Here is a 27080-nt window from a genome sequence, read left to right as displayed (position 1 = left end):
AGGTAAGGAAGGGCTGGAGGTTGCAGTATGCTCTTTGCAAACCCTGTAACGAAGCAGATGTTGGCCTAAGCCACTGTATTCCCCTGGGAGTGTCAGGATATTGGCAATAAAGAACATGGAATCAGCACCACCTTGCCCTAACCAGTACAGTTGGTACCGGCTAAGCATGGGCAGCAAAAATGGCACTTAAATATCAGTGTGTTTCAGTAACAAGAGTTCTTCATGTGCTTCAGAGCTGTTTTGTCATTGGGACTGTGACACCAGTGTTTGAGCTGCCTTGTTTTTCACCTTTCTTATGGTTTACAACCTGTTTCATGTCTTCCCATCACCATGAGTTTTTAACAGAGCTCTGAGGTCCATCTACAGTTTCTTGCTCGAACACACTCTCTGAAATGGCAAGGCACGCTTCACCAGAGAGCCAGCTCTGTACTTTCCCCAAAAGGTAGAAAACCTTTCCCCAAAAGGTAGAAAATTATGAAGTGCAGACTTACTAATGAAGGTCACTGTTTAGTGATACAATAAATAAAAGACTAGAGATGGAAATGTCATAGCTGCCTAGCACTAAGTGGTATCTGATATAAAGTCACTGATTCTTTTTTTTTCTAAAATACTAATGGATTAACTATTGTGAGAAACCTTACCATGGATCAGACACCATCTGTCTTTCCATAGTAAGCCTAAAGTCAGCCCAAGCTCCAAATCATGTGTTCTGGAAATGTCATCTGTGCCCACATTTGACTGTGTCTGAGGCTTGCTCTGCTGGGTGATTCGGTCGTGAACAGAACCTGGGTACTAATGAGCATGGAGCCATGGCTGGACTGAGGCTTGGACTAACTTGGTTGGAATATATTGTCCTAAGGTACCTTGCTATGTAGCTCTGGCTTTCACACTGAAGGCAGATGGGAATGCAAATTTCTTGTGATGAAGTTTGGAAGGCAGATTCTAAAGTAGAAGAAATTTGATTTTCATTATACCAAGCTGTGATGAGTCTTAATTTATCCCTTGGTAGAATAGGAAGATGTTTAATAATTTCCCTAACAAAATGTAAGGTTTCCAGGTTGTCAAAATTAAGAACTAAAGATTAGTTTAGTAATCTCTGGAAAGTGTGTTGAGACCTGGAGAACACCTTTCATTATTTTTGTCCCCTTGTGACCAGTGCTTGACAAAGCAGTGATAAACTCTGAAGGAAGTTGCAACTAGAGTTGAAAGCACAGATAGGAGAGCTGTCATTTAAGGCTGAGAGCTTTTCATGGGAGAAAAAATAAAAATCATGCTTACATGTCCACCTCTGCAAAAATGCACTGGGGATATGCTTCTTTAGATGTCCAAAATAGCTGATACTTTTTGTTCCTCTCTCCAGAGACTGCCTCTGTCTGGCCTAGCTGTCAGGCAAAACATGAGCTTGTTCCAAGGAGCTTTGTAGCTCTGATGTCTTGTTCATAGTCCATTGTGAAAGGGCAAAGAGGAGGCAAACTCCTTCAGATGAGTCAGGATAAAGAAATGTCACAAGTGTTTTATTAGCCGGAAAGCTTGAAGCACCCTTACCAATTCCAATGCCCATTTCTGGCCCTGCCAGTGGGATTAGTATCTCTTAGCAGTGTCTTGAAATCAACTGAATTCAGAAACTGCCGTGAGTGAAATTGTAAAAAACTAGTACTGATGATACTTGAGAAGGAAGACAGGTGTAGTTGTATCGCAGTTTTCCCTTATAGGCTTAGAATATATACAAACTGAAACAAGTTACTTAATTATATGTTACAGTTGTATTTCTAGTGCTGTTGCTGAGGAGGTATATTGAGATAGCAGGGTGTTGTAACTATTTTGCCTCAGATCTCACCAAAATTTTACAGTAACTCTGTAGAGTTGATGTATTAAAAAACGCCATTTTTTCCTTCAGAAGATCTTGCAAGAATGTGGTGCATTTCTCACTTAAAAAACAGTTACTAATGGAGATCTCAAGGGAGACATTCGTGAGATTAGGCCAAGATCCTTTTCTCATTTGTCATAGACTGAATCTAGAGCAATTTCATTACTTTCATTTAAGCTGTCCTTGGATTTATATTGGGGAAAATTAGATGAGAATCCAGCTTTTAATTAGAAAACAGTGCATGTGTGGGATGTAGAGTGGGGTTTCTTTTGAAGACAAGAGACTTCAGTGGCCGGCAGAAGTCTCCTAGAAGTACTCATACCATCTATGCTCAACAGATTAATTTTTCCTGAAAAATAAAAATGCATGAAATTCTGTTAAAAATCAAGAAAAAATGAAGGAACTATAATTTTGGAAACTGTGAAATGTGGATGAAGTTGGTGAGAGAACTTCTTGTGCAAGAGAAGTTGTGATAGCTTTCATTTAGCTTGGAATAGCTTGGAATTTGTGTACTTACATCTGAGCTGTAGTTTAAGGATGTCCTGTGTTTATTCCACACACTATAGACCAAGTTAGAGTGGCACAGTCCTGTTCCTGAAATGCCATTGCTCTGTCAGTGAGAGGTTAATAATTGCTCTCTTTCAAGCTGATGTGATTTCATGTGAAGAATCGCAGGGCGATTTAGCAATGGAGTGCAGGAGAAACACCTGAATTTGTCTGAGTGTACAGCTCTGTCACAAGGGCATTTTAGAAATCTGGTGCTACACAGATGTGGTGTGGCTCTCTGCTGTCAGCAAGGACCAGCACTTTTTCTTTCCACGTTACTTTCCACCTTACAAGTTCAGGCAAGATTCAGCACTAGAGGCAGGAAGGTCTAACTTGAGCAAGGGCTGAGTGCCAGGCAGCCTCACAAGTGAAACAAGAACCAAGGATTTCCTGTCTTTCAGTTCCTTGTGAAAAGCACAGCAGATTGTAGCTCTCTATTGTCTAATATACTGCTTTCAACCTGTTTTCACCTCGTTCAGTATTTCTCTCTGGGTTTCCATTCCTCAGGCTTATTAACTTGTAACTTTTGCGTGATGATTTTTTTTCTAATTTTCCTATCTGCACTGTTGTCCCTGTATAACAGGTCTCCTGGTCTGGTGGTGTCTGCAATAGCTCTTGATGTAATTACATTTACAGTGGTAATCAAGGTGCTTTTTACCCCACTTTCAGTTTTGTTAACATTTAATTGGTCAGCCTCAGCTGTAGAGATTAGAGGCATTTCAACAGCCCAGTGTATCACAGGTCATGTTTTGTGGACCTGGCCAGAGGTCAGAATGAGGAGCATGTATGGCATCAGCACACACCTTTTGTAGCTGTGAAATAACTACAGGATTCTGTTTTTATTTAATATGCCATTCTTCCCTTCCCTCTCTTTTTATTTTTGGGTTTAATCCTCTCTTTAAAATTTTTCAAAGTTAGGGGTTATTATTTTCATAGCCAGTTCAGCCATTCCATTATGAATGCTTCTCCTTTTATGCTGAGTGTCAGTGGAAAGGATGTATCTGACCCATCTCCACTGCTCACTAAGCCAGCTGCCTTTGAAATACATGTAATAAACTTTCTCTGGTGGTAAAAAGAAAAGCCTCATTAGTTCCAGCCCGTATTTGGGACGCACCTCTAATGCACACTTGTTCTGCTTCATTCTTTTTAGTGTTTAATTATTGATACACCTTACATGACTCATGCAGTCTTACACTGGCAAGATACTTTCCTGCATTTTCCCACCCCCTTTAACCTTTTCACTTCCTTATTCAAAAGCTGGGTCACATTTTCCTGAGGGTGTGTGAAATATCTGGCAAAAGCAAAAGAAACCCATGGTGCAGTAGGTTGTGATGGCTGAACAGGGCAGTAAATCCCTCCTAGCAGATTCTCTGGCAGAGAAAGGTGACAGAGCTCCGAAGACAGGGAGGTGCTTGCAAGGAGGTGCTGGGTCCATGGAACACTGGCAGGTCTCCTGAAGAGGTCATGGTGCAGCAAAACCCAAATAAAGACAAGATGTCCAGGACATGGTAACTCTGAAGCTCACTCCCATGTGTTTAAATGTTTAAAAACATGCTAAAATATTTAGCATCGCTTGGACTCCTTTGTTTACCAGTCTCATTTTATCTGTGCTGTGTATGCAGGTAACAGCAGAGAAGCTCCTGTAAAGTCTGGAATAATTGTCTTCACAGCAGTACATATGGTGTTGTGGTTTAGACTTTGGTAACAAAACAGTGCTGGTGGCACACTCATGTTCAGCCTTTTGCTGAGCTGTGGTTGCACAGCATCAAGGCCTTCCCTGGTTCCCACTCTGCCCCCACAGTGCCTGCTTTGGTGGCCACTCAATGGGCTGGGACAGGACACAACCAGGCAGGTGACTCTCACCAACAAAAGTGTTATTATTCCATGGAATTCAGCATCATGCTCTTCTAAAAGGGAAGAGAGGCAGCTTTTGGGGACTAGACATCTTTTGATTAGGATCTGGCTGGGCATCAGTTACCAATAGGAGTAACTGTGTGGCATCACTTGTTTTGATTTGTTTTCTTCCCTTCCCTCTTCCTCTACTTCACTTATCAAACAATTGCTTGTTGGTTTTGGGTTTTTTTTCCACTCTGAACCTCCAAGTTTTCTTGCTTTTAATCTACCTTTCCTCCTCCCCAGTCCCACTGAGGGAGAGGAGAAGTGAGTGATGGACTGTGTGTTGCTTTTTTGCCCACTGGTGTTAACACAAAACACAGGTACAAGAAGTGCTGCCAGTTAGCTCTCAGTATGGGACCAGTATTTCTTCATCTCTGTTGTATCCTGGTGAGCTGCGTGAACATTTGATGGCTACCAAAGTGATATCACTTTTGTTGCAAAACCCTGGCATTGAAAAATATGCAGGTAGCTGTGCCAAAGAAAGTAAAGGTATTGTCATAGCCTTCTGCACACAGGAGAAAAAACACCTGTGTAAGAAGGGATATGTGAACCTGAAATAGTGACTTCAAGAGGTTAATTCCTGAAACCTGCTGTAAATGGAATAGTCTCCCATGGTAAAACCCTCAAAGATCAGGAGAACTACTTAAAAATGATGATGTCAAGAAAAAAGAAAGTATCCAGTATCCAGTTCTTGTTTGTTGTCTGGTTCATCGACATTACACTTCTTTGCTTTTCATAGCAGTCATAAAAGCAAAAAGCCTGCTCTTTAAAAAAAGCAGTAATCACCAACTTTTCCCTGTTACTAGATACTTCTAGAATGTGCAATACTAATAAACACTCCCAAGGTATCTTCGGGGCCCTGGTGCCTAACCCCGCAGAGGAAGGAAGATGCTGTACTGGGGAAACGTAATTAATGTCGGAAATTAATTTCTTCAATGCTTAGGAGTGTTTCCAACCCCTGCCACAAAGCACAGTGTGTTCAAGAAATTTCACAGTAGGGACATTTTGAGTCCTCTAAACCCATTTCCATTTGGCAGGAGCTGTAGGTTCTGCAGATCTTAAAATATTAGGCAACATTAAAAACAAATAATAGGAGTCAGGGGTTTATTAACATATGAAAGTATGTTAATAATCTACTTTTAACTGGTAGTGCTCCAAAATCCTACCTGAAACACACATTATCCAAATAGAAGCTGTCATTTTAGTATACAGGAATTAAGTGATAACATAACTAAGTGATGATGATAACATTAAGTGATAACATGCTTCTGTTAACAGAATGAGCTCAAAAACAGTGTAGCAAATATCTGGCATAATCAAGCCTCTGCTGCTGTGCTTTTGAAAGCTCTTGTTCTGCATTCAACACTTCTTTCCCATTTTTTGGCATTCCATAGTAAAACCCATCCACCAATATTGACCATTGATGTCTCTGCTCATTTGAAAGTCTTTTATAAGAGTAAACCTTGGAGTTCAGCATGACCACACTGAGGTTCAACTAAGGTCAAAAACCCTGCCTCCTTACAAGAAGTTTGTTGATTCACATCCTCCACTAGGATTAAACTTGAAGCCCATTCTGTTAGGCCCCTTTAGTTTTGGCATCTTGTCTCTTCCAATTAATTTTAGAGTCTTTTTGAGAGTGTCTTCTGTCTCTGCTGTTGAAGGAAACTACCTCTGCTGGGACCACCTTTTCCAACCTGCTTCTGGAGTCAAAACAAACCAAAAATGTATGTGCCACTTGGAAGCTATGATGCAGAGGCATGTGGCATCAGGAGGGTTAAAGAGCCAGATATGTATAAGAGCCAAAGCAGGTAGCTTTGTTCACCTGGCAGTTGCCTAGCAGGTAACCTGTTGACTTTTTCTAGAAAGAGCTTGGAAAATTACTGGGAAAACTGGACATGTACAAATAAGTGGTGCAAAGGGGGCATCTCTTTTTTACCGTATTTTCTTAAAAATTTACCTGCTTTTCTTTTAAACTGGTAAGATCAGCATTGGGTCTGGGGCCCTAGGAAGATAATGCCTCTTTCTGATACTCAGTCAAATCCCTAAATAAAGACCCCTTGCAAGGGAAAAGGAGACAATTTGGCCAGTTTTTCAGAAGTGCTGTTACTAAAATTTGTGTAAGCTGTGGGTATTTTGGCTCCTTTGAGGATCCACGCTCTCTGGAGAGCATTCACACTCTTTTTTCATAGCAGGTCTCTTATTTTTATTCTCTATTCTCTCACTGTCTTTTCCCAACCATGTAACACTCACAGGTCATGTGCACCCAAAGAAGAGGAGGAAGGGCAGAAGGTTTAAGACAACTCCCTTTCCCAGTCACTAGGATCAGGTAGAAAGAAGCCTTCCATTAGTGACCTGCCAAATCTGTAGCTCCTGATTCAAGACTGGATTGTGCTATGATTAATGAAACGTGTTTAGTCGTCTCATTTGAGCTTTTAATGGTCTGTTATCTGCATTATGGCTTTAGCATACCCTTCATTGTGATTGATGGCCTGTTTGGGAGTAGGAAGCAGGGTAGAGGGCTGCTTTGAGGTGTGCACACTGAATAGAGAAAAGTGAAAATAGCTCGGTAGTGTTTGAAGTGCCGTGTTAATCCTGTAGGAATCCTTTAGGATATATCTCTGTGAGGGCCAATGTATGCACATGTACCTGAGCTAGTTAACTGCACTGGCAAAATATTATGTTGCACTGATAGTTCTGCTGAGAAATGGCAAAACTACACAGTGGCAAAACACTGTATTAAGCCTTACATTGCACAGTTGTAAGGCTTTTGCTACTTCAACCAGCTAAGGCTGCCAGACACTGTGGTGTGCCAGGTTCATCCACCTTTCCTTTCCTGTGTGTTTCAATCTTTTCTACAAGCCATAACATGCTTCTGTTCTTCCCTACATCAGCAGTAGGGTAAACACAGCTCCCTCTTGAATCAATCAATTTCCTGTGTCTTAAGTTTAGTGGGAGGATTGCTGACATGCAGATTTGGATGTTATTTAGCCACTTGTTTTGCCAGCCATGAGCCTGCAGGGATTATGTTGCAGGTGAGAGAACAACCTTCAGGAGTACCTAGCAAGCATCTACAATTTAAATTTAATGACCTTATTCAGTGAAGTACTTAATCATAGGCTGAAGTGTTAAAGCTCATGAGTAGTCTCATTGACTTAAGCAAGATTGAAAATGATGATGCACTGAGATACAGCATTGAGTTAGGGCAGATAACATCAGAGCCTGTCCTGGCTAATGGATTCAGGGCCAAGTGCTGCTCTCCACCAGCATCCTCTTTTATCCCCCTCATTGAACAGTGTCTGCCAAATGTGGTCTTTCCAACTGCAGAGGATATGTGAAGTACTAGCTTCCTCTTAGGCCTTTGATGCTGAAATTTAGGCTGAAGTTTAAGATCATTGAGTTCAAATTGGGAAAAAGATGGAGCAGTCAGCAAAATGTCGCAGTTGACCATGACGAACTGCTGCTGCTCCCCACTGGCACATGCCGTGGCAGATGTTGCATGCCTGAGGCTACAGAGCTCCGTGATCCCTAGGAAAAACAGCTCCTGCCCACAGCTCGTAAATTCTTAACACTAAAATAGTTTCATAACTAAACTTCAGCAGGTTAGAAGTTTTTGCAGCAAGAAAGGGAAACTAACTGGAAGCCTCCAGTTTCTATATAAAACTAGTTTTGGCCTCTTTTGCTTTAATTTTTGAGCTCTCATATGTCATAAACTGTTAGTATAACCGCTTTGACCAATTTTTTATAAATATTAGGAATATGTCACCTCTGTGTCCATCTCAACATGCACCTGTCAGTTTGCTTGTCACTGGTCTGCCTATTGTATTATTGAATCGAAGATGTGAATTTTGTCATCCATTTCTTCATCATCTTTATTCACGTTCATGAATTATTCTGGTCATTTAATGCATCCTAGCTCTGCATTTTGTGGATATCTGTTCTTGGTAGCAGCAAATCTGTCAGTTTAATTGCTTTCTCTTTAGACTCAAACTTTTTCTCATTAAGTCAGTGAGTAATCATCTTATGTTATTGAGGATACTAGGGTGGAAAAGTTGTTACTGTTCTCTTTGAATTCTTTTATTTAATAAAATGAACTACCTAAATAATAATCCCTCCCCTCTGTTTCTGAAATGCTATTACTTCCTTTTAGGCACATGGGAGCTTCAGTCTATTTGCTTTTTAATTAAAAGTAAGTTTTCAGCTGTGTCTTTTCATCATCAGAATTTTCTGTCACCTTGAAGTGAAGGCTCTGGCATTGTCTTTTAAATTATGGAGCACTGACCGATGAGGGGAGTTCAGTTCAGAGTATATATTAATCTTCTTAACTACTCCCATTAACCTGACTGTCCAGTCTGCTGTGGTTTCAGTATTCCTGTTTGCTGTCCCTCCTCTGTCTACTCACCAATATCTATAAAACATCAATATAATCTTTCCATGATTGCTAATTACTGAATTCTGTATTCTTTGTGTTCTGACATGTTACAAAACACTTCCCAAGGTCTTGTCTGACATTAATAAGTTGGTGCAGAGAGCTTTTTCTTTGCCATTTTGTTACCACAACTTGGAGTTGAAAGCAGCTTTGCTGGGGGAGTGGCTTTACTCCCTCTGGGAAAGCATTGTGTGTCTTTTTTTTTCTTTTAACTTCACTGATATGCGAAAGATCTAAAAAGTTAATCCTTTAAGCAGAAATGAGCTAATTTGCAATCTTAGCAGCTATTTAGACTCTTCTGTTGAAACAAGGAAAAACATTCATGATTTTTACATATTAACATTGTCACAGTGTATTGGCAAACTTTGTTGCTCATGAAATAAGTTGATAAAACTCCATAGAGGGATTGAGTAGGAGAAGAGCAGTTCCACCAAGTGGAACAGCAGGGATCTGAGCTCTGTTTCCCAGCTCTGCCACAGACATAAGTGGACACTTTGCTGCCTCTGCAGTCTGGGTTCTGTTTGTGGGTTCCTTTCTCCATCCCATTCTGTCTTGCCTAGTCATTCCAAGGGGTATGTGTGTGTGTAGAGGCCCTAGCTCTGGATAAGCTCCCCCTGTCCAAATAAATTCCTCACAGGAATAAATATTTTCCTCACTGAGCCCTTTTTACACTGAGAATAGATAGTTCCCTCTGATTTATCTTATGTTTAGCTTCAGTGGAATAATTGCTAAAGATTTACTGTGAATACGTGAAGTCGTAGCTGTTGGGTTTCATTGTGGTTTCTGAGGTGCCATTTTCACTACATCTGAATGATTGCTGTCAGACACTTTTAGAGGGCAAGTACTACCATTTTCTGTGAAATTGAACATCTAGGGCCGCACATGATTCTGGTGCTTTCTACTTGCAGAGTTTCTCCCCATGAAAACATCACATTGGATGTACTCTCAGTGATCAAACAGCAATATACACATCCATGCTGGTAGCATTTCCTAAATCAGGTTGGTTTCTTTTTCACTTGAAAAGTGAAAGTTGTTAGTTTTAGTTTAGCTTGCTCTTCTAAGGAGCTAAACTTGGGCTATTCTGGATTAGAATTCAGGAGGCCCAGTTTCCCAAATGGCAAAGCCTCTCCTACACAGCATGTGCTCCATGGAGCGTGCCTTGGCCAGAGGGTGCCTTGCCAGCAATTCTGTTCTTGGTCTGACAACTTTCCTCACTGACTTGCCTGGAATGGGAAAGTGGGAGGTTGCTAATGAGCAGCAAAGACCAGCAGCTGGTGTTTTTATGAGAAAATATATAAAACCCAGAAAATACATGAAAAACACTTCATTCTTCTGTAGTATAAATTTACTGAGCCAAATTCTAACCTGCTACAAGTTGGAATGGCTCCACTTGAGATGAAAGAGTCATGCCTGCTTGCTGTGTCTGAATATTTACTCCTTCAGGTCAATTTGTGAGGGTCAAATGGAGGGTCTTCACTCCCTGTCACACAGAGTCCCACCACTGGATCATTTTATCAGAACTCACAGTAGGTGCTATTGCTGATGTTTAAGACCACCCTGTTAAGTATATTTTATTCAGTTGCCCTTTAAAGCCAGAAGTGCTGGCAAATTTTGAGGACTTGACAGTACTGGTGTTCACTGGAGCACCCTTGACAGATATCATCCAAGGACACACATATCTGTGCAGCAGAACACATCAAATTTTAATGCAGACCCAGAGACATAAGATACAGTTCCATTGCTCAAGTATGGTCTACAGTGCAAATTGAAGCTGATAAATGGAAATAAATCTGAGAAGAGAGCAAATTCCTTGTGCAAAGAGACAGGGACCAGAGATTTTCTAGTGTCAAGTACAGATTGAACTTAATGTTCAAAGCTACTGCAACATGGCTGTAAAATGGCATATTCTTTATAACAGTCCACTAAAAAAAAATTAAAAATCAGTGAACTAAGTTATGTACTGAACTAAGCCTGAAGTTATGAATCAAATTAGTTAATCTTCAAAAAGTGATTGACGTATTCTTAAAGTCTTTATTACCCACAATAACCTTAAAAACTTCCTCACAAGCCTCTGTGATTATCAGCTCCCCAGCAAATTAACTGTACCAAAGTCGTGTCTTCCTGTAGTTACTGATTAGCCTAATCAAAGCAAACATATATAAAGGAAAGTTGGAAATTTTCTCCCCTTCCCAGTCAAATATGACCCACTTACCACTTTTATTCAGGAATATGTCTCAATCTGTCACCATGGAAATCATTTGATGTCACAAATATGAGATTTTAGAATCAGTTAATATGTCAGGCAGGTAGACCAAGACTAATTACAAAGGAGAAAAATTAATTTTAACACACATGCATTTATTGACAGTAAGTAATGATGGGAAAGGAAATTGGGCAGCAGCTCATGATTGTTAAGTGGTCCAGAAGAAACACATCAAACTTTTTATGAAAGCTGCTGTAAGTATTTAAATCACTTTTGGATTATACTGTGGAAATATTTTAATATGTGCAGTATCATACACCTTGGAGCTTACAAGAGACCTTCACTCTATAATTCTTAGGTAGAATTATATTATTATTATTATTCCATTAGCAGTTTCATATGCTTGTTTCCATATTTCCCCCCGCTCCCTAGTACATGTTGTTGTTACAGGCATATTTATAGTGTTAGTTTCTCTCTCATTCACAGTGACTTACTAATAGAGTAAATCCAGAAATTATTAGAATTATTAAAAGAGACTCCTTGTTTGTTAACATTGTTCAGAAGGGTTGATCTAGTTTCTGCTGCACATGGACATATGCATGTGTATAGTTGTGTGAACAAAAACTCACTGAGTGTTAGGTCTTGGTGTTTTATTGCACATATATTCACAAAGACTGTTCATTTAATGACTATTAACATAGAAGATTTATTAACTGGTTTTGCTGTTTTTGAGAGCAAAGAATCCATAGGCTGTTTCTGAAACAGTAGAGTTTAAAAGAAATTATTATAAAAATTTGTAATATTTGTTTTATCTAATTTTCCTTCTTTTTCCCTTCAGAAAAATTATTTATTTTACCATGCATGCAGCACAGGGAATAATAAAGTTTAGCGGTAGGTAGATTTTTCATCTTTCTTGTCATTTGAAGAGGTTATGACAAGGTTTCTTAGACCTAAAAATCAATTCACAATACTTTATTCTTTGATGCATCTGTAATGGTTTTGTAAATTTATTTTTTTTTGTTATGGCTTGCAATTAAAAGGAAAGAAAAAGGATTGATTTGCTTTCTGCTGTAAGAAGTAGACATCCAGTATGAAAAATGACAACACCTTTCTCTTCTGAAGGGAGATAGTAAGGATTTGCATTAATAACTAACACAGTTCTTCCCCACTGGGATTTCTTCCAGCCAAGATACTAGTCCAAATAGAAAGAAATAGCTTGAAGTCGTTCCACCCTAGTTGACAGTGGCTAGAGAATTAAGTCCAAATCCTTGCATTTTATCCACCAGTAGATTATTCCATTCAATTCTGCAGCCAAATGAAGTCCAACCAAGTTCAGGTATTCATTGCTCAAAACAGTTTTCTAAATGTGACTTTAAAAACATTTTTATGGAAACATTAAAATTTCTCTCCCAGCTCAACCATGACTTCAGATGTTCTTCAGTGCAGTCCATAGAAACACTAGGTACCTGTCTCTCAGTTCTCTCTCCTAGGTTTTCTGTGTCTCATAGTTTCTGATGGAGGGCCTTGAGAGACAAGAGAGTATTTTGGACCTTCTGGCCTTAACTGAGCACCCCCCCAGTGTTGATTCTCCCTTCTGGTACTGCAGAAAATACATCTCAGGAAGAATCTATGTCTTAAATTTGATGGGTTTTCCCCTTGTTGATTTCAGGGGTCAAAAAATCCTTTGTTCTACACAAACTTAATCTTTTCTTAAGAAGGAAGGTTTCCTTATTTTCTGTTGTTTCTGTGAAACAAGAACATTACAATCCCTTTTCTCCCTCAGAGTCCTCTAGCAGAATGCTAACGTTGAGTAAGAGCTCATTGAAGTGACGGACAGCTTTACTTTAAGAAGAATTCTTGTGTGTAAACCTCTCATATCATGGAGGGACAGTACTTTTCTGGTCTGGAAGCTGTCTTTTTCTCCAGTGGTGCATTTGCTTGGTGTTGCAACCATCTTGGCTGGAGGAGAAAAGTATGCAAGGAGATAACCTTCAAGGTAGTTTGATTTATCCTAATGCTCTTGCCAGTGAGTCACTGCTGTTTTGATCATTTTGGTTTTGAACTACAGACTCAATAGATTGTAAGAAGCAAACGAAGGGAAGTGTTTTTCTCTCTTGCAGCAATTTAGAAAATGATTTTCATGTTTCATCTACACAAAGATGATTTAATTAAATACTTTAATCCTGGCCACAAATAATTTGTGTAGTGGTTCAGTGAGAGAAGTTCAGTATTGTCTTGTCATAGAGCGTTTACTTAATCCTGTCGTACCTGCTCGATAATTACTCTCTCAGATCTGTCCTTGCGTTAGCTACAAAATTAGCGTAGAGGACTTTGAGGAAAAGAGGAGGGAAAAAATCCTTCAAATTAGTTATAATTTGTAATTGCTCTTGAGTCAGCCCTCCTTCAATCTTTCTGAGGGGTGAACATCCCCATCTGTCATGAAATGAAATAACATCAGTACTTTTCAGCTTCTAGAGCTGGTCAGAATCTGATAATGATATATAAGTCTTTTCTCCACTTCCAAAACAGATAATGACCTCTTTTTAATGCTTTTGTGTCTTAAGTCACATTTCACATAAATATTTCTTTCTTTTAGCACAGACATACTCCCACAATTCACTTCCTTGCAGCATTGATCTTGTAAGCTTAAATACAAAATTGCTTATTTTTCTTTCATGGAAAAGGTGGGAGCTCAGTTGCTCTTCATGTGGTGATAAAAACTGGAAGGTTGTCCCAGAATCTGATCTATGCCTTGGAGTTTGTTTCCTCATGCAACTAATGGGCTAAGTGACAGATTAAGAGCTTAAAATTCAACCATAAGGTCATGTCTTACTCTAGAAGGACAGAAACTAGCATTTCATGTGTTATAGAGGGGGTCTTGTGTTCTGCTCCTTTTTGTTACTTTGAGTAAGTAAGTGCCACTGAAAATGATCCTTGCATTTCTTATTTCAGTTTGCAAAGCACAATTGACCATCCATATCTTACAGCATTGAACACGGAGAGAAAATCTTACAAATTAGACAGAAAACATACTTGTAAAGAAGAACTTTGTTTCTGAAAACACTTAAGGCATTACAGGAAGCAAGTGTAGGTCCAAGCTAAAAGTAGTGCTAATGAAGTGTGGGGCTAAGAAATGACCCGGGGGTCACTTATGACACTGTAACAGAAGGTGACTGAAACTGGATGGATTAAAATATGAGTTAATTAGGATAGACTTGAAAAAAAAATAAATCTGTGCACAGATGATACTGCAAGAGTTACTCAGAACCACCTACATTATCTATTGTTTGTGAAGAGTACATCCTAGGCAGGTCTGTCTGGGACTACACAATTGGATTTTATAAGTTAGCACCTCCAGAAAAGAATCATGGAAAAGAAATATCGGTTCTGCCTTCTAAAAGGACAGAGGTGGAAACTGAAGTGAGATACTGAAGAGAGCCTTGCACAAATCTGCCCTCAGTGCTCCCAAAGGATTTACCTTTTTTAGAGATTAGAACAGATTATCTGTAAATGTCCCATTTACTGGATGCTTTTGGAGCCATAAACTGATGTCCTGACAATTTTGTTTGGAGTGATTTAAGAAATTATTGCTATCATCTCTTCAGTATTTTTCCATGAGCTAAATAAGCAGGCTTTATGGGGACTTACTGTCCCTCTCACTCTCCATACACCCATTGTGGAGGAGCAGTGGAGAGGGCTGCAGCTAACCCAGATAGCTGGACACTGAAATTAACTGGGTGGGCAGGAACTCCTGCTGTGGGATGATAATTTCTCAAATTAGTGTGCTTGCTTCTGCAGCATTTATGTGACCTAGGTCTGAATCCTCACAGTGTTAAATCCAATGGAAGTAAAGATTTCATCACTACATTTAACTGGGTCTTACTGATCTTCCTAATATGCAGCCAAAATTGTCTTCTATATCGCTGTATTTTTTTTTTTTTGTTACTTACTGCCTTTCTAATCTGCAAATGCATATATAAACTTCTTGTTGGTTTTTAGTACTTGAAAGGCAATCCATTTTTAATTTGCTAAAATATTTAATATGTTTCTGTTGTAATTTGTATTTATTATGGCTTAATGGCTATGCAGCATGACTGACAAAAGGTGACATCAGTTTCCACTACATGGAACTATGAGCTAATAAAGTGTCTAGTCTGACGTGATTATCTGATGCGTGAGGGATTGCTTTTTTTCCTACCCAAGAAAGACTGAGAGGGAAGCCCTCTGTTTTGAAATTTATTTCTTCTTTATCACAGAAGAGGCTTATGATACAGATAGGCTGTGAATAATTTTCTCATACTTATCTCATGGATTTATTCCCTTTTTTAAGAGCAGGTACAGTGTGCTATCTGACATTTGTGCTTATGAGGGAGTGAGTTAGCTATGTCCATTTTAGAGATTTCAGTTTTAATTTTGTTTTCCATCTCATCCTTAAACAGGTGAACAGGAAAATGAGTAAATAGAAATTTACTGCTATTTGACTTGATGTTTTTACCCTTTTGATTGCAAAATTTATTGAGATGCAAGATAGATTCAAAATTCATAGCAGCATTTTACTACTTCATAAGCAGACATTGCTTACACTTCATGCATTAGTAGGGATTAAGGGGATTAGCGGATACCAGAGCTCCCTGCCCTTTGCATGCTTTCCTGCTGCAACTGCACACTTGGCTTCCTGCTTCTTGATGTCCTCAGAATTCATAATTCTTTCATGCATCTCTCTCATTTTACTGTGGAAATATGAGGGTTTTTCAATATTTGAGATGATCATTTTGATTCTTTAGTATTTTTGAATGAACACTTGAATGCTAAACCTTGCTATAAAAGTCACTTTAAAAAAAGCAGTAAAAGTAGACTGGGATTAAAAAAGGGATACTGTTGTATAAATTTAAATCTAGGTGGAGTGTCTATGCATAATTAATAAATAAGTTCACAAAAGTTTTTGCAAGATGCTGGTAGGCACCTTATTTTTAACCACTGGGGCATTTAAAGTTCTGCTGCTGTGCCTGCCTACAGATGCTGTTGTTTTGCTGAAGCCCAGCAAATGCTAGCTATTTTCAGCCTAAATCCATTATACATCTTGTCTCTCCTGCACATAACCTTTTAGAAGGTCCACATAACCTTTTAGAAGGTCCACACAAGTTGACCTCATTACAGGGGATGAGTTTGTGGGGTTTGTGGAGTGCTAGTGTGCTGTTTTCCATACTAATGTAGGGGAAGGAGCCCTCAGCCAGAAGAGGGAGGGAGGGCCCGTGTGAGAAGTTGGAGTGATGCATTTTCATGGATGCGGATGACATGTGAGGCAGTCTGCAGTCTGACCAGGTGCAAAGACCTTCAGCTTCCAGGAGGAGAACCAGAAAGACCTTTCTAAACATTAGGACCAGTAGACTTCTGCCTTCTTCTTGCTCTTTATCATATAATGTCAACGTTACCCAGTGAGCAAACTCCCAGTAATGAACTCTGGGTCTCTCCCCATCTGTCTCACTAAATGCCATTTGGAGCAAGTGCCTTTTCATTTGACAATAAAATCAATGAATGAAATATTAGAGGCTTGAACGATATGATGTGCAGAATACATTATGGGACTTGTTGTGTTTCAGTGGACAGCAAGTCTTGCCCTTTCTTCCTGTTATCACCAACAGATCTATTAAGTGAAACTGGTGCCTTCTGCTAATCTCTCACCTCTTTGCCTTTGGACTGCAACTCTTTTGCAACACTTGAAAGACTCTCTGACTCAGGGCTGTGTGATGAAATTCTTTATTTCCTGTGCTCTATTGGCCTCACATTTTTCATCTGTTTGTCGTAATTAAACCCTGACCTGCACTAACTAAATAATTAAACAACAGAGAGGGAGAGAGAACTTAAGCTGATTTTCATAACACTAATTTTTATCCCTTTGCTTAGTTGAGATGGCCTTCTTCCTCTTTGCTTGAAGATTCTTCAGAACAGCAGGAATCACTCATTACTAAGCCAATAAACAGAGACAAAAAGGAAATATCAGTGCTGAGACAGACTAGTGTTAAACATCTGAAAACCACTGGTATTATCCACAGAGTGATCTGCAAAAGACTGAAGAATGGGGCTTTATTGCTTTTTCCAAGCCTTACTAGATTCTGCATCAGGAATATTGACCATTTTGTAGTCATGCAAGCAAAATGTGTCATATGTGTGGTAAACAGCCATAAACTAAGAAAGTAAACTAGCTAATGCTTGCTAGCAATCCACAAGGCATCCTGCACAATTTATTCTTAGAGCTGAAGGTACTGAGCTCAATGTGAGCTCAAGATGGCTTTGTAATTTTACCTTTGCACCCGTCATGACTCTGTAGTATTGGACATGCTGGCAAAGCTGAGCCAGCCAATGCAATGTATGGTTTCAAATTGGGTTCACAAGTAAACATATTTTCAGCAAGAGAACATCTCAACCACTTTACCCTTTAAATCCAGATCTCTCCAGAGTACAGACTGGAAGAAAGAGAAGAACATAGAGAAAGGATGGTTGTTTTCAAATTTAAGGCAAATTCTCTGCACATTTATTAGCTATTTGCAGTGGTCCATCTCTTGCTCAGAAAATAACTTACAACACTTCTGTTTTCCAAGTTGTTTTCTTCTTTTCCACTGCCTGAGTGCAGGATCCTATTTAGGGAGGCTGCAGCTCGCTGAAGAGGTGACCTGTCTCTGATTGCACCGACGGTCAACATAAGAGCGAGGAACAGATCCCAAGACTCTTGAGCTCATCACTAAAGCATGAAATATCTGAAACAGCCACTGTTTTATAGCATCTGGCAGAAGCATCTCTTACTCTGCAGGCTCAAGATGCAAAACAGCAAGTTGTTGTTTGGTGTCAGAGCTCTGTCCTATTTCTGATACAGGTTTAATTGTGCTTAATCATTAGGCGTGAACAAATATTTGTTGTGTCACCTTACTGTCTCATACTCCTGATGCATAAATAATTCCTAGCAGTAGTGTCTGTGAGCTCTAACCTGTCTTGAAGCCAGTAATTAAAAGGATAAAGTGAGCTGTTTACACAAACCAATTGTCAGTGTAGTAAGTGCCCTTAATATCATTGGATCATTGGCAAGAAGTGCTAGGCAGGTAGCATCATCTTATTGCAGTCTGTGTCTACTGAAGGGACAACTCCTGAATTTTCGTCTAGAAGAATTTGCAGAGGTTGATAAAGCCACATAGCCAAAGGAAAATGCAAAGCTTGTTTATTTTTTTAACAGAACTGAACCCAACAGAGGGGAAAAATAATGTCAACCTTGTTGGATTTCAACACAACAAACTATAACTTGGCAACCTTTTTCACATTGAGCAGATAGCTACAGCCCTTTTCTATATTTTTTCTGATTTGTTTTGATTTTTTTAATTGTCACTAGAAAACCAACCCTTTTCATATTGTTCATCTCAGGCATCTGCCTCTGCTTCTGCATTTTGGATTTTTCTGATTCTTGGGGAAAGTACTTATGATGCATACACTGATTTCTTGCTTAAAAACATTCTTGGTGTGTTAATCAATTTAAAAGATTTGTTCCTTTTAAATAAAAAGAAAAGGGGACTAGTATCTTGCTGTTGATACATGATAACTGCCCAAAAGGATATAAGTAGGAAGCTGTGCACATTTTCTTTGAGCAGTCTTTGGAATATTAAGAAGCTCTAACTCTCTTTCTCTAATTCCTTGCTTGCAAAGAAGTTTGCTATTCCAACAACCTCAGACAACAATCACTGAAACCTGATGAAGAGTACTGATGCAGTGATGTGGTGAAAATGAGGGACAAAGAGACAGCTTTGAACCTCTGTTACCTGGTGCAAATATGAGTTAAGATCATTCAGCTAACATCACTACTGAAAAATGCAGCTGCCTGAACATCAAGAGGAAAGTGATGAGACATGCCTGGAATCCCAAGGGATGTACCCAAAGTAAATCTATGTCAGGGCAGCACGTAGCATTCAAAGATGTGGCAGGGAAAAACTCAGCCATCAGTGGACCCAGTGAGCTGACAGCTGCTCGAAGGTGAGCTGAGTGGGGATTTCTGAGTGATTACTGGCAGTGACAGCTTAGGCACTAGGCTCTCATTAGGGACAGTTTCTCAATGTCTAAAATCGGTGCTCTGGGTGCCACAAGTCCTGGCACCTGTTCCTAGATCACCACTCACCTCCCCAATGACCGTGGAAGTGTCATTCCATCACCATGAGCCTCAGTTTCTCCTGCTGTAAGTTCTCCTTAATGAAGTGCTGCTACTGAAAGGCATCAGATGAGAGCCTTATTGATCACACACTGTGTGCTGTTGCTCGGCTCCCTGTGACTGAGACTCGTTTCACAGATGGGCTTTGTGCCAACAAAAATGTGCCTATCAGGACCTTATCCTCTTTATAAAATTGATGCACTTAAGACAGGCAGAGTCATAGTGCATGGATAGTTACTTTCCTGCTCTTCACAGTTTTATTGCATTATCTTTGGCAGCAAAAACAAAAAAGAAAGCATTTTTTGTTCAGTGATCGCTTATTCCTTCATAGCCCAAATTCAAGCAGTGGTTTTAAAACCTTGCCTATTCCTGAAACTCTGGACCCTTTCTCTCAAATCAGTGCCTGAATATTAGAAGGGGTGGATTTGAATTGACTTTGTTCACAAGGATGTTTTGCTGCTTTCAGAGAAAGAAGTTTTCAATTTTACAAGAGTGTGGAGTTTTACATTGAATAAACAAAAAATTTAGAAGGAGACCATGATAAAGGAAAAGCCATTGGTGTTAGTAAAAAAAGTAAGGTGTGTAGTCAGAGCAGTGGGTACAACTTGCTGACCTCTTGCAGCCTGGTTATCAAAGTATTTACCAGCTGGAAATGGTTTGTGTGACGTCTCCTATTGCTTGTTAGGTATCTATTGTTAATTAGGTGGCAGTTTTACTGCTGGGACTATTTGTACTATAAACAGTAACATAAAAACAGAGTGAGGAAGGACTGGCTCAGCAGCTCGTTTAGCTGGTATGGGCCTCTCTTCTGCTCAAGCTTAAAATTGCACAACCATTTCATTCTTCTCCAGACTCCATTCCAGAGCACATTTCATGGCAATGAGTTCGGCATGTCACAGAATGGGTCCAGGTTGGAAGGGACCGCAGAAAACCTCAACAAAGTTTTGTTGCAAAATGAAAGGCTTTTTTCCTGTGCTTACCCTCTTGTACTCAGCTGCTGAGAATCCATTTCACTGAAATTCTGCAGATGAAAGTGCTGTAAACATTAATGATAGATTTACTAGCTTTGCTGGGGTTTGCTGGACTTCTCACTGTCCTCTTAATTTTTCTAACAAGCTCCTTGGAGGACACTAGAAGATGAGCAGAAACCCAATATATTTTCTTCTCTTGATTGATTTCATTCTTTCATCTTTCCTTATGAAGATGAATCAGATCTAGGTCTTCACCCCAACCTTTCTCAATCCAGTTCTGTATGCTTCATCCTCTTGATCACCTTTTATGTATGCCTTTTGAATCCTCCTTCCTACCACATAGAAAATATTTGTCATGTTTCTCTCTGTATAGACTCCTGCCAAGTTGTTTTTCTTCTCCAGTCTGATTTGCTTTACCTTCTTTTGTGCTTGTCACCTCACCATCTCTGAGTACATCCCAGAAGTCAGCTGATAACATTGCTTTACATCCTTGTTTCTGCCTTGCCAGAGTTTGCCTTTATTCCTTTCACTTGCTCTTTTCTCTTCCATTGAGTCAACCTGGCTCATCTTGACTTTCTCTGCCCTTGATTTATTGTATCTAAATCTGCCTTGTCTACCATCCATTCTTAGCAGGTATTCACTGCCTGCATCCTCTCTTCTTCTCCTGGCACCAGTGTACTGTGCACATGGTGCTCCTGTGGAGCCATCCTCTCCCCTTCTGAGCCAGTCCTGCTGTACCTTCAGTGAGCTTCTCCTTGGCCACCTTCTCATCCAACCTGGCCCTAATAACTGTCCCTGCAGTTTCTCTCCGTGACTATTTAGTCCACTAAGAAGGAGAAGTGGTTGCTGGGGGACAGCAATGTACTAAATGCAAATGAGATATCAAGCAAAAAAGTTTAACTTTTGCAGGAGGCATTTTTCCGTGAAACTTCACATTTCCATGTGTAATAATGAAGTTCTTCACAGCAGAGACTATATATTTGCACACAATTATCTGCACATATTTATGCATGTATTTATGTATGTGCATGTGAATATGTGCATACAAATGCAATGCATATGTCTGTCTTATGTTTGCACACCTCTGAAATAAATGCACAGCAGAGGTTAAAGCATTCAGTTCTGCTGAACACAGTGTATCCCATACCATACAAGTGTATGAAACCGTGTCAGACTGTGTTTTTAGGGTCTGGCACACTTGTGTTATAGAGCACCCACAAAATTTTTTGTGTGTATTATACATTGGACTCATGGTAAAATTTCTAAAGAAAATTTTGGAGGAAAGTCCTGAGGGATTTTGTGCTTGAAATAAATTTTCAGAGGTAAGTCAGGGCATTTGTTGCATGAGAAGACAGAGTATCTTTTAGGAATGAGAGAGGACATGGCAGTTGAAGAGAGAAATGAGCCTGGGAGCAGGAAAAAAACATGCATTTCTATAGACAGTGCAAGAATTGCAAAGGGCAGTGATAGTGAGGATGAAGAACTTGAGCTTGACAGTGATCTGAAAAGGTGGATGAGAGATGTGGCAGGAGAAGTGAAATATTGTGGAAGCCACTTATTTTGTATGAACCAATATATGGTCAGGGGCAGGAAGGCCATCAAGAAAGGGTCACTCAGGCAAGATTTAATATGCACTGCAACACATTCAACTGCTATTGGTCAGCTTAAGTACACTAATTTCATTGAAATCATGCTGATTTATACCAGCTAAGGATGTGGCCTCACACATTTCAGAACGGAAGGGTTTGTTAGGCAGGTGTTTAAAGGCTAAAGAAAAAGAAATCAGGAGAAGCAGAAAAGAAACAAAGGGCATTAATCAAAGATTTTAACTCTGAATCATGCAGAAAATAACTCTGCTTTATTGCACCAGTATAGATTCAACCAGTATAGTTTCAGCTAGTCCTGACAGTGTTCATCAGGCTTGGTACTGGCCAATTTAGAATATTTCCAGCATTGCGAAGATGTAACTTTTCCCCTTTTCCCTTCTGTCAGTTTTTTATTCTCTATTTCTATGTCTCATTTTGGGAGCAGAATGCTGCAGTTCTGAATCCTGCCAAGCTTGAATCTTAAATTTTTGTGGAGTTCTTCTCCTCTCTTTCAGCTTACACTGAAGACCTGCACTGCTCTGGCAGTATCTGGCTGTAGCTCCAGCATTCATGTCTGTATTAAATTCCTAATTTTCTAAACCATGACTGTTAGAGTGGTTAGAAGTAGCAAGACAGAGTTCTGCTCTGTTCTACTTCAAGAGTCTCCGCAGTGTAGAAATTTCTTACTTATGTTTTTAGAGGCTGAAAACTACTTTGCACTTGATTTTAACTTTGAAGGCTTCTACCAAATACAACTAAACCCTGCAAATCCAACAACCAGGAGAAGTGAGCTGAATCTTTTCAGTGATACCAGCTCATCCTTTGGCCATGGGAAATCAGGTGACACTCCAGCCCTTCCTTCCCCTTTATTTTTGCCTTCTTATTTTTCCGTTTCTGGAAACAGTCTGATGTCCTGAGAGAGTGCAATTCACACTCAAGTATTAGCAGTAGGTCCAGTGCTCTTACTTTAATTGCAGTGGAGTCATGTAAAAGCTACTATAGGTTTAAAAGAAAAACAAAACTTCCACTAAGGAAGATGTTGAAAGTACCTGTAATAACTGTAATCTTTTACTACTATTTTTATTGTTTTTTTATAGCAAAATACATCAATGCAAGAGCTCAGGTTAAGGTCCTGTGTACCATAGACTGCAAAGAAGATTAAGTCCTCTAAAAATGGGAAAAAATAGGGCAGAATAGGAAAATATTATTCACAGGCACCGAGACTGGCACCAAGAAAAAGCAGCAGATACCAGACCCAACATGGAAAATAGCTGATACTCCTTCAGATGTGTCACGTGCCATGAGTGACTGCATGCAGAGGACCCCTATTACGAAGAGGCACCATGCAGCTGCACTGTTGTGCTCCGTGTTGCACAGCTGCTCCTCCCTGCTGCTGGAGACAGCTCCGTGCTGGATGGAGCTTCAGCCTGGCCACGTGCTGCTGCTCTTACCCTTCCTGTAGAAAGTAGCATACACTTACTAACTCTGAGGACTTACATTTGCAACATGTGAGACCGGCAAAATGGAAGAGGGGTAGAGTTTTTTTCAGGGAGAATTGAGCAAGAGGCTGTTCAGTGTCACCCAAGAAATAGGTGTCACAGCTGGGAGCTGAGTTAAGGTCTGGAGTCCCCTTCAGTGTCTGAGTTACAGCATAATGCTTTCCCCTCCATTAGCCACCAAAAATCTGTGAAGCAAAAGCAGAATTAATGGCACTGAGTTGTCAGCTTCAGAAGTGTCTGTTTTTCCATGGGAACCTCTTCCCAGCAACAGCCAAGCTTCTCATGGTGAGGGAGCTGTCAGGCAGCTGTTCTGTGCAAAATGCTGTAGCTGCAGCTGCTTTCTGGAGAAGTCTCAACCCATGGCCAGGCAGCACACAGCCCCATTCCCAGCAATCCAGCTGTAATTCTGCCTGCCTGGTAATTTTTCACAATGGTCATGCCAGAATCATAGCCTTGTTTTCTCTTGTCTGGCTGTTAGTGCTGATGTATGAAGAAGTAAGAAAGACAGCTTAATTTTCATAAGCTAACTTGTGCCTGGAGTAACAGAGAGTGAGAGGAGTGCACTTAATCATAACTGCAGGACCAGAACAGAAAATGATAGAGCTTTTGCTGTTAGTTGTGGTATTTTATTATAATAACTCTTAGGAAGAAGAAACCAGCAGCTCAGAATGCTGAAAGGTTCAAATCCATTACAGCAGACACCGTGTTCTCATCTGCTGGAAGAATAGCTCACATAACTCCTTTATGCTTGCCTTTTCCAAAAGGCCGTGCTGGGAGGGAACTCTGGTCTATGTTGCCCAGAAAGGCTGAATTCAGACTGATGTATGATCAGAGGTGGAGTGAACCTGGTGATATTTCCTGCAGAACTGTGAGCACCTTGCAGGGGAGGCACAAAGGGTGGCAGAGGGACAGGCTGGTTTTGGTCAGAGAGCTGTTCAATGTGCCTCATGTCTGTAACTTTGTGATGCACTTGAAAAAGTAAATAACTAAATGAAATAGCTGGTACTGGACAGATATTCTTACAATGATTCTTTAAAGAACAAAATTGCATTAAAACACTGAGTGAAAGCTTTTGAGTGAATTTTTAGTTGGTTGCAATTGGAAGGACACAACTTGGGATTTTTTTTTGTTTGAACTTTGAGATACATGGAATAATGTAGTCTATAGAGTATATATTATGCATCTGTATTATATGTAACATGAGGATGATTGCACATTCTTAGATGTTATTTTTATATCTTCAGATCAAAATATTTGGGAATGTCTTCCAGAAAATATTTCTGATTTTCTTTTTTTCTGTATTGATTCAGAATGAAAACCTTTTTGGAAACATTAATATTTACTATGCAGCTGAAGTTCTGTTTTCTGGATTACTTCTGCCTTAAATCAAGATCACAGAGACAATGTAAAGGGAAATAAAATATATTCTTTAGCAAGACAGCAACACTATTCCAGCCTAGAGAAAATAGAACTATAACTAGAGGAGATGGAAAGCATATCTCCATAATTTTCTCCAAGGTGGCTTGGGAGACAAGCTATCACATCTGCCTAATAGGCTTTTATGCACCAGTAAGAGTTACAACAGCCTGACAAGTTGCATAATGCTCTACTCCAGGACAGTGTGTGAACATGTGCACATTGCCAGGCCATTGCAAGAGCACACCAGAGCATGTTAGCTCATACATTTTACTGTGTGTCTGTGACAAGCTAAGAGGGCATGTACAGGCAGTTTTTCCAGCTCAGTTGATACACACTAAGTTACATTATCTGATCCATGTATCTGAGCCTTAAAGCTTACATGATGTTCATTTCTGCCTTCATCTGTGTCCCGTATGAAACCTCAAGGATTACTGGTGAAAGTGAGTTTTTCTTCTGGTGTCATCAAAAATAAAGGGAAAATACAGAAAGAAATTATACAGCTACAGTAAATACATGCCAACATAATTTCCTGAACCTTTTTTAGTTTATCTTGGCATGAGAAATAATAATTGAGAAAAAAGTATTTCAGGGGTAAGTTACTGGAACTGAGATTTTGGACTGGTACATGGGAAATGAAAACCATTGACAAGCATTAAGGTTGTTCATTTTTCCTTATCCATTGGTTTAAAGGCTGAAGTCTGTAGCATGTTGGGAAATCCATGAGGCTAAAGTAATGAAAGCAGATTGATGCTCCATGGTAAAGAAGTTTGGTATCTGCTTCTTGCAAATGGAATTCTGACATTTCTTTTGCTGGTAGCTGTACTATCCTGGGAAGGATCTGTGGACTGCTGGGTTGTGAAATGTGCTATTAGATTATGGATAGGGTCAGTCTCTTCCTACCTACTATGCCAACCCATTCCAGCCCAGCTGCACCTGCATTTTCTATTGTGTTGGTTTTTTTTATTTCTCCTCATCCCTTATTAGCCAGTGTTTCTTATCTTGATTTATTCTACTTCGGCTGTAAGGGAGTGGCTATAAACAGGCACACTTCCATCTGGTAGTCAGCAAGTGTTGGCTTAAATTGTGTCCTTCGGCCTCTTTTTGCCTTAGGCTCCTTTCAGCCAGTTGAGATCCCTTTCATATTTCCTCACAGTATATGGCTTGTGAAGTCTGATGTGCTGTCCAGTGCGTCCCATATGTCTCACAGGTTGAGAGATGCTGTCATTTATCTGTATGAGCAGAGCTGCTTAGGATGTGTTTGCCTCTGGCTTGTAATTTCCTTCACTTGCTTGTGCATTGCGCTCTGTTAGTATTACCAGTTTTCAGTAGTACCAATGGGTTTGATATGATCCTTTTTCTCTCTCCTAGCTTTTCCACCTTCTTAAAAATTTATTTATGGGATCTAACATGAAAAATTGTATATACTGTATAATAAATATGTAAGGGAATAGGAGATACATCACTGGAAAATAAGGTGAGGAGTGTCATGTCATTAGGATGATGCTAGAGTGGTGTGGAGTGGATTTGTTAATCTCTCAAAGTTATTTTTAGATTGATTTCCATTCACTTCTTGAAAAATTTCCTAGTGTTCTGGCTTGTTTTTTTATATGCATTGGCCAATCACTGCTGCTTACACTCTTTGAAACAGCATTCAAGACACATTGAGGTTACTGACATTCCACTGAATTGCAGATACCACAGGAGAGTGTATTGCAATCACCTTTCAAGCCAATTATAAAATTGAGTTAATCATATCTGTCTCTGTGTCTTGTTCTCAGCCCAACCTTTGTATTGGACCATACTGAAATAGCTGTGGTTTTATGTAAGCAACATACAATGGTCATTTCAGGTTTGCAGTGCACTGCTGTGACAATGCACACAATTTTACAAGCATAGCTGGGATTTGAAAACGAGCCTTCAAAGCATGATGCTTAATTGCTTTCTCAAAAGATTGCAAAATAATTTCCAGTACTAGTCTCAGTGCCCTCATTGAGCCTGTCCCTCTTTCAAAGCACCATTCCTTTTACTTTCTCTGACTAGATCCAAATGCAGTTCTCCCCTTCCCTCCATCCTCCATTACCACAGCATCCTTTCAATCACTTCTCTTATTTACATTTTATACACCACATTTTAGGATACATAATTAAGTCCTTATCTATACAAACATTCATTTCTCGGTTGATTTTTAAGCAGTGCAAACCTTCTAGACACATTTGATTTAAAATACATTTTACTCTAGCTGAAGCCAGCTGCTAATCAATGCAAGATAAACTGAAATAAAACTGAAGCCGTAATTTCTATGCAGCATTCTACACAGGCTCACCCAAATGACTTCTAAATTACACTCTTAAATTAACAGTGCAGCTTTCTTATGTAGGTAAACTTTTCAAATCCAGTATTTTTTGAAGCAAAAGGGTCACTTTTTTCTCCGTCACTCTTTGTGACATTGAGCCTTGTTCTTCAATTATGTTATCTCCATCAG

At 39.7% G+C, this 27080-nt stretch overlaps 1 protein-coding gene across 1 annotated transcript in view; it reads left to right on the top strand.

Moving 5' to 3' along the window:
• LARGE1 (LARGE xylosyl- and glucuronyltransferase 1) overlaps nucleotides 1-27080 on the top strand; it is a 274524-nt gene that overhangs the window by 178911 nt on the left and 68533 nt on the right. The window lies entirely within an intron of this gene.

Source organism: Ammospiza caudacuta, chromosome 5, assembly GCF_027887145.1.
Source record: "Ammospiza caudacuta isolate bAmmCau1 chromosome 5, bAmmCau1.pri, whole genome shotgun sequence".
NCBI classification, from domain to species: Eukaryota; Metazoa; Chordata; class Aves; order Passeriformes; family Passerellidae; genus Ammospiza; species Ammospiza caudacuta.
This window is presented reverse-complemented; position numbering and strand designations above follow the sequence as displayed.